The sequence below is a fragment of the Lepidochelys kempii genome, chromosome 2 (assembly GCF_965140285.1).
Source record: "Lepidochelys kempii isolate rLepKem1 chromosome 2, rLepKem1.hap1, whole genome shotgun sequence".
Classification (NCBI taxonomy): domain Eukaryota; kingdom Metazoa; phylum Chordata; order Testudines; family Cheloniidae; genus Lepidochelys; species Lepidochelys kempii.
The window spans coordinates 12,812,459-12,824,462 of NC_136381.1; the positions used below are offsets into that span (position 1 = coordinate 12,812,459).

A 12,004-nucleotide genomic window follows, 5' to 3' on the forward strand; every position below is an offset into this window, starting at 1 on the left:
CACGGTGGGGGGAGGAGAGGCGGGGAGCTGATTTTCAGGGGTCTGGAGCACCCACAGTTCTCGTGGTCCTCAACTGGATATACAATTGCTCAGAATCTCTGAAAATTTAGCCATCGGGAATCTAAAGCTGGCACCTGAAATAAGAAGGAACTTTTGAAATTGAGGATCCAAAAGCGTTAGTTCGCCATTTAAAAACAACCACCACAAAATCCTGGACAATACTTGTCCATCTCTCGCTATCGTTATTGTTACAGAATATATAACAGCTCTGAAAAGTAATGCTACAGCAACATTGGCAGCTGCTCCTGGAAGCTACAGACATATCTGAGATAATAATTCAGACTAAGAAGAAGCCTTAAGATACAAACCGAACACCCCAGAATGTGTGTCTGCCTGCCAAATGCAATCCGAACTACATTAGCATCCAGTAATATGCTCCTTCTCCATGTGACACCATCTGTGAATTTCACTTGCTCATGTGTTAGCTCCAAGTAACTGTGAACAGTGCCTAATTTAAAGGGAGATAATGAAAAGTAGAAACCACACTTCCATTGTAATCACTGTGAGGGTCAGGTGGTATCTCCCTAAGCTAATACACTATTCTACAGGGTACTGCATCACCTTATGGTGCAGAGTGGCGGATCTCTCCATTCTTGTATGTAGCCTCTGCCAATCCAGACTCCAGTACTAGGTGCAGGAGTGGACATGTTACCAATGCAAGCTCTGTCCTTTCTGCAGCGGGCACAGTCAGTAAGTATTTTTTTCAATTATTTATTTTGTGGAGGAGGGTAGGATGGGGGAAATCCACATGTAACTTTTGGATTTTGTAATACACAAGACACAATGGCTAAGAATAGATTCCTCCCCTTGCTCCTTGTGGACTGTGTGCCCCGTCTCTTTACAGCAAAATCTGTGTTTCCTGCGCTTGCCACTGCTGCCAGATTTTTTAAATTATTTATGAACGGCAAATGATTTGCACTCTGTCCAAATCAGGGAATGATTCAAACCTGGTGCATCAATGGCATGATGAGGGCACTAAAAAGGATTAGAGTAGATCAGAGTAAATAGGGGGAAAGTCATAGGGATTGGTGCAAGAGTGGATTCTATACCAGACTACTAAGACTTCAGCTAGTCAGGCTGGTTCCTTTGAAAAGAGGGTATCCCTTTCTCTTTAAAACTGCCTTGTATTTAGCAAGGTATGGCTAAGGGACAGGTGAGCTGCTTCTAGGGAATAAGAACCCCCTCAAACTCTCATCCATATTTAGCAACAAGTTTAGAGAAATGCTTTTCAGAGTTCTGAAATGCTAAGGTAAGGTCTGTTGGGTTGCGGGGTGGGGGGTGGGGGTTAAACTCATATTTTATGGTCAGACCCTACTTTTGGATGATTCTCCAAACAGTTCCTCAGCCCTGTATCTTTTAGTTCACACATCGTCAGCCCTGATAACTACCGTTTATCACCATCATCTGTCCTAGTCTGGTGGGCAACCAGGCAGGTGTATTCTGTACATGGGAGTGTGGACTCCTGGATTCCATACATGCTGTGGTAGATCAGTATTGTTGCATGTGTTTCGGCAAGCCAGTCTCATAAGAGTTTAGTTTGGACATATTAGGTCAAACCCTGGTTGTTTTTGGGTGGATGTACTGGTGGTGTACAGGGGATAAGAAGTAGATTGGTTCTAGAAGCCAGATTGCTAGCCATTCCCTAGTTCTTCCAGAAACTTCTGGTCCTCAATTCCCAAACTGTAAAAGAGGGATCATAGCATATTCTTTTTCTCAGCCTTCATCAGTATTGTCTATTTAAACTATAGACTCTTTGGGGCAGAAAATATCTCTTACTCTGTATTTGCACAGCACCTGGCCCAATAAGGCTCCAGTCTCAGCTGGGACTTCCAGTCACTACTGCAATACACAAGGCTAATACATTCCTGCTTGACAGTGTTTATATCACCAAAAGAGCACAGCAGTCAGCACTGACCTGCACCATTGTTGGCAGCCTGACGGAGGACACAAGGACTCAGTGGCTATGGAGACTGGATTGTCCTCTCATCTTTATACTGTTTCCTCTAGAGCAGTGGTGGGCAACTTGTGGCCCGCGGGCTGCACGTGGCCCATTAGGGTAATCCGCTTGCAGGCTTTGAGACAGTGTTTACATCAACTGTCTGCGGGTACAGCCATTTCCCGCAGCTCCAGTAGCCATAATTCGCCGTTCCTGGCCAATGGGAGCTGTGGGAAATGGCCGTGCCTGCGGACAGTCAATGTAAACACTGTCTTGTGGCCCGCCAGCGGATTACCCTGATGGGCCGCGTGCAGCCCATAGGCCACAGGTTGTCCACCACTGCTGTAGAGCACAGTTGAGGCTCTTTGGCAGACTGCATGGGGAATCCTGCACCGCTGCTCCTGCTCCTGTTCCATTTTCCATTTGGATAAAGGATTTCAGCCTCCAAGGGCATCAGCACAGCATCTTCAGAGACGTTAACAGGACACCTTTTCCAAAAACCCATTGAAGTTTGACTTTAATGCACTTAGGATCAGGCCTTTCACTATTCCTTATTTTTAAAGAGAGGAAAACAATTACAATTTGGTCAAAATGTTCCCACTCATAACCTCCCATTTGAGCTTAATACCCTACGGAAAGATAGAGCCCTAACGGCACAATGTGCTTAGCCCACACAGATGCAGATCCTCTTACCACCAGTTATGAGTACTGTTTAGAAAGCTGGGCTCCTGAGAGAGCGAGCGGGAGGGGCTATTGCCAAGTCTGTGGAGTTTGAGAAAGAATGTGAGCTTCACCTCCAGCCCACTGGACTGTGCAACGAGCGACTTCTCATCTGCATCAGCTACTTTACATCAGGTAGTGTCTCTTCCAGGCCTTCTTGAACATCACCTGCCTCTTGCAAAAGGACATTTAGTCCAATTAAGTTAAGTGGACTCCGAAAAGGTGTCACATGATTATCCCATCAGTCTGGCTCAAAAAAAAAAGAGGCAAGAATAGCTTAATGTTCTATGCAGTGATGAGGCAAGATAAACAGGAGGCTGTTCCAGACATTATGCATTTGCAACTCTCCTGGCATCTTGATTTTTAAGTCCTTGCAGCTCCTTCAGCACTCAGATGCTGATTATGAGGATTATGATAATTTAGGTAATAAAGCCAGACATGCAGGTTAATGTCACAGCAGGATTTTGTTTCTTCCACAGAAATCAAAGAGCGTAGCTAGTCTTCCAGCCACTGGGCCCCACTTCTGAAGCAGTCCTCAGCAGACTGGGGCAATTTCATGCTTAGTAATTTATTCTTTTTATGCTGCCAGTGGACATGTCACTGGGGAAAATCCAGCTTCTGATTTAACTTCATGAAGTTAAAGGATAATTTAGTTTGAAAAACAAGTTCTATTTTTTTTTTATTTAAATGAACAGCCAGAGATACCCAGAGCTCCTGTCTTACTGTAGAGATTAGAATTTAATCAAGCTAACCTGACCATAAAGGTGTCGCTTCCCATTCCAGGAGGCTAAGGCGATTCGGAATAGCTGGATTCAAGATGTACAGAATAAGACGGTCTTATGTGCCTGACCATGAAAGGTTCTAATCTCCTCTCAAAAGATGCTGAACATTTGTGCTTTTAGCCCTTTCTGTATCTGAGCTGGATATGTCAGACAGACTTTCATTGTCTTGTAGAGTGGTGGAGGGATGGGGAGGGGGTATCTGGATTTGACTTCGCCCTTCACCCTTCCAGCTAGAGGAACTGAATTCCAGGATGTAGCTGGATATCAGATGTCTCCTGCTGCTCAACTCTGGTTTCAGCTGATGGAACTCAATAAGGAGTTCCAGGTCAATTACCACTGGCCCACTGGGGCAGGTTTGACTCATTAGACCCTGTCCGGCATGTAATGGAAGTGGAATTCAGCCTTTGGGATAGGAACGACCAAGCCTAGGAGCAGCCAAAGATGGGGATAAGGATTAGGCTGACATTTTGGAATAAAATTTTGGAATTACCTTTGTGGTCATCAACACATGCGGCTGTGACTTTTTGATTCCACCACTTGCCCGAGCAAATGCAGGTATCAGCTTGTTCTTTGAATAAATCTGAATCTGGTTTCTTCAGTTTTAAAGTATGTAAAAACACTGATAAATACACACTAAAAAGTTATGCGAGGAGAGACAGACAGCTGGCCTCTATACCTTTTCAAGGAACTGCCTCTCACATCTGCTTTTCTTCTATCCAGCTTGGAGATGGCACTTTCCCTCCCTTCTGTTCTTCTGATGTTGCTGGCAGCTCCATTCCCCACTGCGGTGATTCGGGGCATGTGTCAGCTACATTGCTCTTCTCTGAGTGACAGCCTGCTCTGCCTATTCTCCCCAGTGCAGTTTGAGGGCAGCAGTCCTACTGTACCTTTTTAGAGCAGTAAGGCCCAGAATCTTTTCCACAAGGCCCCAGTGCTCAGACCTTTTAAACACTAAACCCCACTTGGAGCTTCACCCTCCCTTTGCGGAGACTGCAGAGTGGTTTCCACATTTTGGCTCCTCCTGTCTCTCCTCCTCCCCGCACTGCTTACTAGAATCTGCAGGATTCTAGAGGAAAATGAACCATGCTGGGGCTGTGGGTGGTGACTTCTAAGTAGCATTGTAGAAGGACAGGCGACAGCCCTGACCTCAGTGGACAGAATGTCCTTTCTTTGAGCATTGGCTCCTCATAGTAGGGGCTACCTAAGTGTCAGGTCAGCCAACAATCTGTGAGAAACCAGCGGAAAATAGCCAATTGGGAAAGAGCCAGTTTTACTGAGTCACAACACCCCTGATGTTTCGTTCAGTTTTGTGTTTTCACAGGAAAAGGAACAGGAGCTTGAGGACTTGGCTGCATCTCTCCATCTCCCATGTAAGGCTAACCAGAAGCAGCTGCGCTTGGGCACCTAGCTTACTCTGGTGGCCTAAGCAGGCGAGATAAGAAGAGGAGAAAGGGGAACAGAAAAGTGAGCACAAAAAGCAAAAAGGAAGAGCAGCAAGGGACAGCCTTTTGTAATCTAGCCCAGCAATGGAAAGCACCAAGCCAAGGGAAAGACTAAAAGTTGGTGGGTGAAAGGATGGGTTTCTAGGGGTTAGAGTGAGGCAGATGGTCACCAAGAGCAAAGTGAGTCTAGTGAGTGGAGGTAGAAATTGGCCGTGCCTGGTGGGGAGTGAGTGTGAACAGCCCACGTTGGTCCCAATCAGGGATAGACAAACTGCCTAGCTGCCAGTGAGAGCAGATCCACCCTGTGTAGGGAAGCCAAAATTGGAGAGGCCAGAAGAATTCTCTATCATTAGTAGGTCCACTTCTAGCACTTAATGAAGACCATCCCCAATGACATTTAGATGGAATCCCCTGAATCCTTGGAGGTCAGGTTGGGCTGCATATTTGTAGGGCAATTAATTATTATTTCTATTTATTAACTATATCATGGTAGCATCAAAGGGCTCCAGTCAGAAGTATCAGGGGCCTGGTTGTGCTAGGCACTGCAGGAAAACTTATTAAAAAGTCACTCCAGAACAGCTTACAACTAAGTTGTGACTTTCTATGAATAGGGCCCTACCAAATTCACGGCCATGAAAAATGTGTCACGAACCACAAAATCTAGTCTCCCCCCATGAAATCTGGTCTTTTGAGTGCTTTTACCTTATACTATACAGATTTCAAGGGGGAGACCAGTGTTTCTCAAATTGGGGGTCCTGACCCAAAAGGGAGTTGCAGGGGGGTCACTAGGTTATTTCAGGGGGGTTGCGGTATTGCCACCCTTACTTCTGCTCTGACTTTGGAGCTGGGCAGTCAGAGAGTGGTTGATGTTGGCTAGGCACCCAGCTCTGGGGGCAGCACCCCACCAGCAGCACTGCAGAAGTAAGGGTGGCAATATCATACCATGCCATCCTTACTTCTGCGCTGCTGCCTTCAGACCTGGACAGCCGGACAGTGGCAGCTGCTGACTGAGGACACAGCTCTGCAGCTAGCCGCGCAGAAGTATGGGTGTCAATACCCTACCATGCCAACCTTACTTCTGCGCTGCTGCTGGCGGCGGCTCTGCCTTCAGAGCTGGGCTCCCGGCCAGTAGCCGCCGCTCTCCAGCTGCCCAGCTTTGAAGGTAGCACCGCCGTTAGCAGCAGCGCAGAAGTAAGGGTAGCAGTACAGCACCCCCCCTCGCATAATAAGCTTGCGACTCCTCCCAACTCCTTTTTGGGTCAGGACCCCTACAATTACAACACCATGAAATTTCAGATTTAAATCGCTGAATTCATGACATTTACGATTTTTAAAATCCTAGGTCCGCAAAATTGACCAAAATGGACTGTGAATTTGGTAGGGCCCTATCTATGAATGCTTCATTTGTCTCTGTCACTGCATTGTGATGTCTGAGAAAAACAAATCATCTATAATCTTGGAACCAGCAAGGGGAGGTCAGTGAAGAAGACTTGATATACAAGTAGTTTAGCTAGTACGCAACAAAAAACATATGGAGGCATCTTTCCTGGCAACAAAGCAAGCAAATTAAATATTGTAAACTTGACTATGCTACATATACTAATGACTTGACATATTGGAATCCAGAGGTGTTCCAGGTATTCCTGAGACACCATGAGAATAAGATACTTACACTGTAGCTAGATGTAGCTAGATGGATGTTTATCAATTCAATCTAAATGCTATACTCGAATGATAATATTTTGTCTGTTAAATAAACTGTCTGCTGTGATATGACTGTCACTTGCGTGTTCAAGCATTGTCAGAGTGGTTTCAGGTTTTGCTTTGAATGAGGGTGACTAGGCAACTTGTAAAAAGTGGCTTCTTACGATTTACATATTCATTTAATTTAAAGGGATAGAGCAACAGAATACAGTAGAAGAATTGCTGGTTGAAAAAATGGATAAAGATTCAAGCAGTTCATATTTTCCAAACTGGTTCCTCCAATCCTAGGTAAGTTTGTTTTACAATTATTTACATTTAACTAAAATTAAGAATCTGGCATGTTGGACTCAAGTTGCTTATTTATCTGTGCTAATTTTATTTAGATTACTATTATTTTATTTGTGACAACATGCTGCACTGAGGCCACTGCATGTCATGCTGGCAACTATTGTCTCATCGTTTCCTTATGCCCTCCTGTCTGTATTCACCTGTCGTCTCTTATTTTATATTTAGATGTTAAGCTTTTGGGGGCAGGGACTGTCTTTCTGTTCTATGATTGTACAGCTTCTAGCACAATGGGGCCCTGCCCATGTCTGGGGCTTCTATTGCAATAATAAATAATAATAATGAATATAATATAATATTTAAAAAGAGTGGAGCCTATGAATATTTGGGAGGTGGGATTACTCTTCAAAATTCTCTTTTCCAAGTAAGAGTCTCATTAAATCTCCTTCTGAAAAATTAATTCAAACCTTGAAAAGCAGCATTCTCTTGCATAGCTTGAAAGTTAGATCTGTTTTGCTGAAGTGCCAGAGTTTTAATATAAAATATTTAACTGGAACGCTAGAGGCTTGGGATGTTGTTTCAATCCTGGTGAAAAATGTTTTTTAAATAAACTTAGCAAACCCGTGTGCAACATCTGTCATTACTCAGGAAACCATTTAAAAATGTTGTAACTTATTTGCAAGTGTGTAAGGATATTCAAGAGCTTTAAACTCTGTAATAAATGCCTGGAAGGTGGTGTATTCACCATATGCAGCACCCTTCAGGATGCGATGCTGCAAGGGGTCCTCCAGTGCCTCCTGCTGGCCGAGGCCTCTCAGTGGGTCTTTGGTGGCTCAGCCCTCTGCCCAAGTCACATAAAGTTCTGTCCCCGTCTGTGGTAAGGAAAGACCCAAGCTAAATAGGGTGACCAGATGTCCCGTTTTTAAAGGGTCAGTCCTGGTTTTGGGGACTTTTTCTTATATAGGTGCCTATTACCCCCCATCCCCGTCCTGTTTTTTCACAGTTGCTATCTGGTCACCCTAAAGCTAAACATCCAAATAATAGTTCTTTAGCCCCTCTCAGGCTCCACTGAAGTGTTCTTAGTGGCCGTCCCTCAGCCCCCCCAACCCCCAGGAGCCTAACCTGCTTCTGCAGATGTACTGGCATGTCCCTTGCTCTTAGGTTTGCCAACCCTCCAGGATTGGCCTGGAGTCTTCTGGAATCAGCATCGATCTCCCAGTGACTATTCAAAGCAATCTGGGAGATTTTAATAGGATATTTTAAGAAAATGACATTATGTCATGCTGGGGGAAAAAAAATCTCTTGGAATAGCTTCAGTCAGAGCTGGCAACCCTACTTGCTCTGTGGCTGGTAGGGGAACCCAGGCCTGCCCTGTACTCTGAGTTCTCGTGCAGGGATTCTGTATTAAGCAGCTAGGTCAGCGTCTTCAGATATACTGCTGTTTCCCTTGGCCACTTCCTACTTCTAAGCCCCCTGGTGCTGCTCTCCCATAGCCTTTGCTTAACATGGCCTCCCTTTGGTTTGCAGGCCTCTGGTTTCTCCCTTCTAATAAATCTCCTGCATCCCTCGGGCTCCTATCTGCAGGACATTCCTGCCTCCTTTGCAGTCTTTCCCCTCCTGAATTCTTCATTCTGTTTGTAGTCTTTTCCTAACCCTTTCTCTACTGGGGTCATTACATTGCCATGCCACCATAAGCTGGAGAAGAGTTGCAAGATCATAGGTAAGGTTAAGCCTTGCTTGCCTTAAAGGGCCAGCCAAACTGTGACACTGCCCTATATAAAAGAATACTTTTTTCCACATGAAGAGTGAACTACACTTGGCTCCAGGGCTTCTCTTATCTCCAGAATCTGAAAGAGAATGTAACAGAACCATAATAGTAAATGCTAACCAGTACTCCAAACAATGCATATTAAATGTGAGGTCATGGCACCAGGTTACCTAGAAGGAAGGAAAAGATATATCTGATCTTGGTAGGGCTACCAGTGATGTGACTTATTAAGCTGGACACTGGAAAGAGAATTTCTGCTTCCAAAAATTCTCAATACCTATTATTTTCAGGAATGCCTGCACCTGGAGAAATAGCTATATACCTTGTTTCACATGTTGCATGTGAGTAATGACAAGAATGGACTCCATTTTTTCTAAAACTAAGCTGGTTCTTTATTAAGACAACCATTTACAGAGGTGCTGCAATTCTGGCTAACATTCTAGCAGTGTGCACAAAGACCGACTTCTTGGTGTCTCCTCCAACTTCTTGCCTCCTGAAAATTGTGCTCCTCCTACCAAGCACGTTGTTACAGACTCTCTGACTAATATGTGAAGAAGAAAATGTGGATCATACCATATGCCATTGGTCTGAGGCAGCTTGTAAGGCTCAACCCCAAACAATGGTATTGGCTTGAAAGCACAGAGTATCCTGGAGAAGATGTTGCCCATGCACTAGGTAATGAACCTTGAATCTCTTATGGATTGACTTTAATTGGGATGAGTGGAGCTGCAAACCAGGGGGCTGATGCCTTAGTGGTCCATAGTTAGCATCATTGACTTGGGTGGTTATGTATCAGGCGATAGCTGTGTTAGTCTGTATCCACAAAAACAACAAGGAGTTCGGTGGCACCTTAAAGACTAACAGATTTATTTGGGCGTAAACTTTCGTGGGTAAAAAATCACTTCTTCAGATGTTCGTCTTTAAGGTGCCACTGGGCTCCTTGTTGTTTTTGAGTGGTTATGAGCACAGGGATGAAATTCTCCCTGAGGATGAGGGCCTGTGCAAACTCTTCTGTATTACTTATGTCCTGCAGGATGACTGCACAGAGGAACCAATGGACATCAGCTGTACCGGTGGCCTCCACATCCCTTTGCTAGGGGGAGAGAGTCTGGCACCAGCCTTCCATTATCTGGTGTGGAGGGAGATGATGAAGGAATGGATCCATGGCCCTTACTAGAGCTGCAACCACTGTTCCACCCCACTGTCTGGAGTAGCAGCTGCATGAGGCCTGGAAAAAGGGAAGCACAGTGAAGTTCTCATAACTGTGCCCCAAGTTAGGGGTGGATTTTACCCAACTCACATGGACTTCTACCTCATAAAGCCTGATGGCTGATAGGCTTCATGTGGTTGATGTGTATGCAGCCATGGAGCAGTCACAGAGTTACAGTCAGTAATGTGTCATCTAATGTAGCTATGAACAAAAGAGACATTAATAATCAGATCAATGCCAGGTGTGGAGGGGTAGCTCAGTGGAGAGTCATCTTGTAGATGAAGTGGAAAAAAACAGAAAATAGGATAATGAGAGTCCTTGAAGGGACTCTCATCCATCATCCCCCCCACCGATAACCTTGCGGAAGGTCCTGAACGTCCCATAAAGACTGATTACATCCCACAGGGCTGTTCATCAGTGCAAAGCCAACTGATACTATTATAAGGATCACAGCTTCTCAGATAAAGACAGGGTTGTCAGGAAAGCCAGACAAGTAGATTACTGCTCTTATGAAGGAAATAAGTCAGTTATTAACCTCCATTCTGAACTTAAGAAAATGAAGAGATTTAAAAGGAAGTGGCAGTTCCTTTCTGGCCTGAGGGAACGTAATACAAACAAGGGGTTTCTATTTAAAGTGACGTGTCAACCAGAGGGTCACATTGCCCTTAATAGAGCTGCAACTCTAGGAGGTCCTAGATGTCCTGACACATGGAGACACCAGAAGACGATCAAGCTGAGGACGTCCAGCAGCAAGCAAGGAGTAAGGGGGGATGCAGCCAGTTCTGATGAATGACACAAAGTGGAATGCTATAGAGGAGTCCCGGGGAAATTCAAATCAAGGAGAAGAATGGCTGAGCGTGAGCTGGAGAGATCAGAGAAAGACACTGATTCCTGAATCACGTTAAAATATCCCTTTTATTTATATCAAAGCACTTTCCAATTCTAATGGTAATCTATGTCACTGCCAGTCACACAGCTGTATTGCCACATCCCAGGCCTGAAAAGTTACATTAATACTAATTTTTATGATGTTCTTTACAGTTAATACAAATAATTTGGTGTATATGGTTCAAGGGAGGAGAAAAAACTGTTTTCCACCCTATATAAAAACACAAAGGATGTACTATTAAAAACACATTAAAACTTGTGGCATCTTTCTTAATGGGGGGAAATCCTGGTATATTTTATAAAAGGAAAGTGTTACTTGCTATTATTATCTCAACTGGGATTGAAATGCATTTCTATTAATGCCAACAGGCTTAATTACTTAATAAGCTGAAAAGTAGCTCTGATTTAATGGATGAGAGACAAAGAGGGGACTGGATACATAAGTGCTGTAGAAAGATGGATAAAGAGATGGAGGACAAGAGGACTGTAATATCTAAACATGGTTAAGAGTGAGCAATGAGATGTTGCACTTCTCATTCTAAACGGCTCCTCCTTTGAAAGATGGTGATTAAACATGAAAGAGATGCAGTATTATATTTTGATCGGAAACCTGATGTGCACAATATCACTTTGGTCTACTTTACTAACATTAAACAACCTTGTTCCTCAGAATCGATCCAATTCTGGTTGTTGATCTTGGTGTGAGGTGTCTGGTTGGTGGCATGCAATATAAAGAAAGTCAGATTCAATCATCTGGCTTGCAGCTCTATGTGCCTGTTATTTTCTATTGATATTAGGCCAGTGCCTAGAGAGCCCAATCCAGATTAGTGCCCTCGTGTACTAGATACCAAACAAACACATAGTGAGAAGCAATCACTGCCCCAAAGAGTCGAAGCACATCAGACTGGCAAAAAGGAAGTATTATTATCCTAGTTTTACGGATGGGAAACTGAGGCACAGAGAAATTAAATAACTTGCTCAAGCGTCACACAGGAAGACTATGATAGAGCTAGAAACTGAATGCAGATCTTCTGATTCACAGTCCAGTTCCTCTATCACACAATCTTTCCTGCTATCTTCCTTCTTTCCGTCCATCCTCTAGGATGAATTTTTAAATTTTCTGAGAGAGAAAACAACGCTAAACTCCTGAACTGGTACTGACAATATTACAAGATTGGACCTCATGCCTATGTGTATGTTATTAAATCT

The 12,004-nt window shown here is 44.2% G+C and overlaps 1 long non-coding RNA gene across 1 annotated transcript; it reads left to right on the plus strand.

Moving 5' to 3' along the window:
* The first annotated feature begins 626 nt into the window (after positions 1 to 626).
* LOC140905838 (uncharacterized) lies at positions 627 to 11,444 on the plus strand. Its single transcript, XR_012156957.2, has 3 exons — positions 627 to 750; positions 6,835 to 6,932; positions 9,731 to 11,444. It is a non-coding gene; the product is annotated as an uncharacterized LOC140905838 (long non-coding RNA).
* Positions 11,445 to 12,004: the final 560 nt, after the last annotated feature.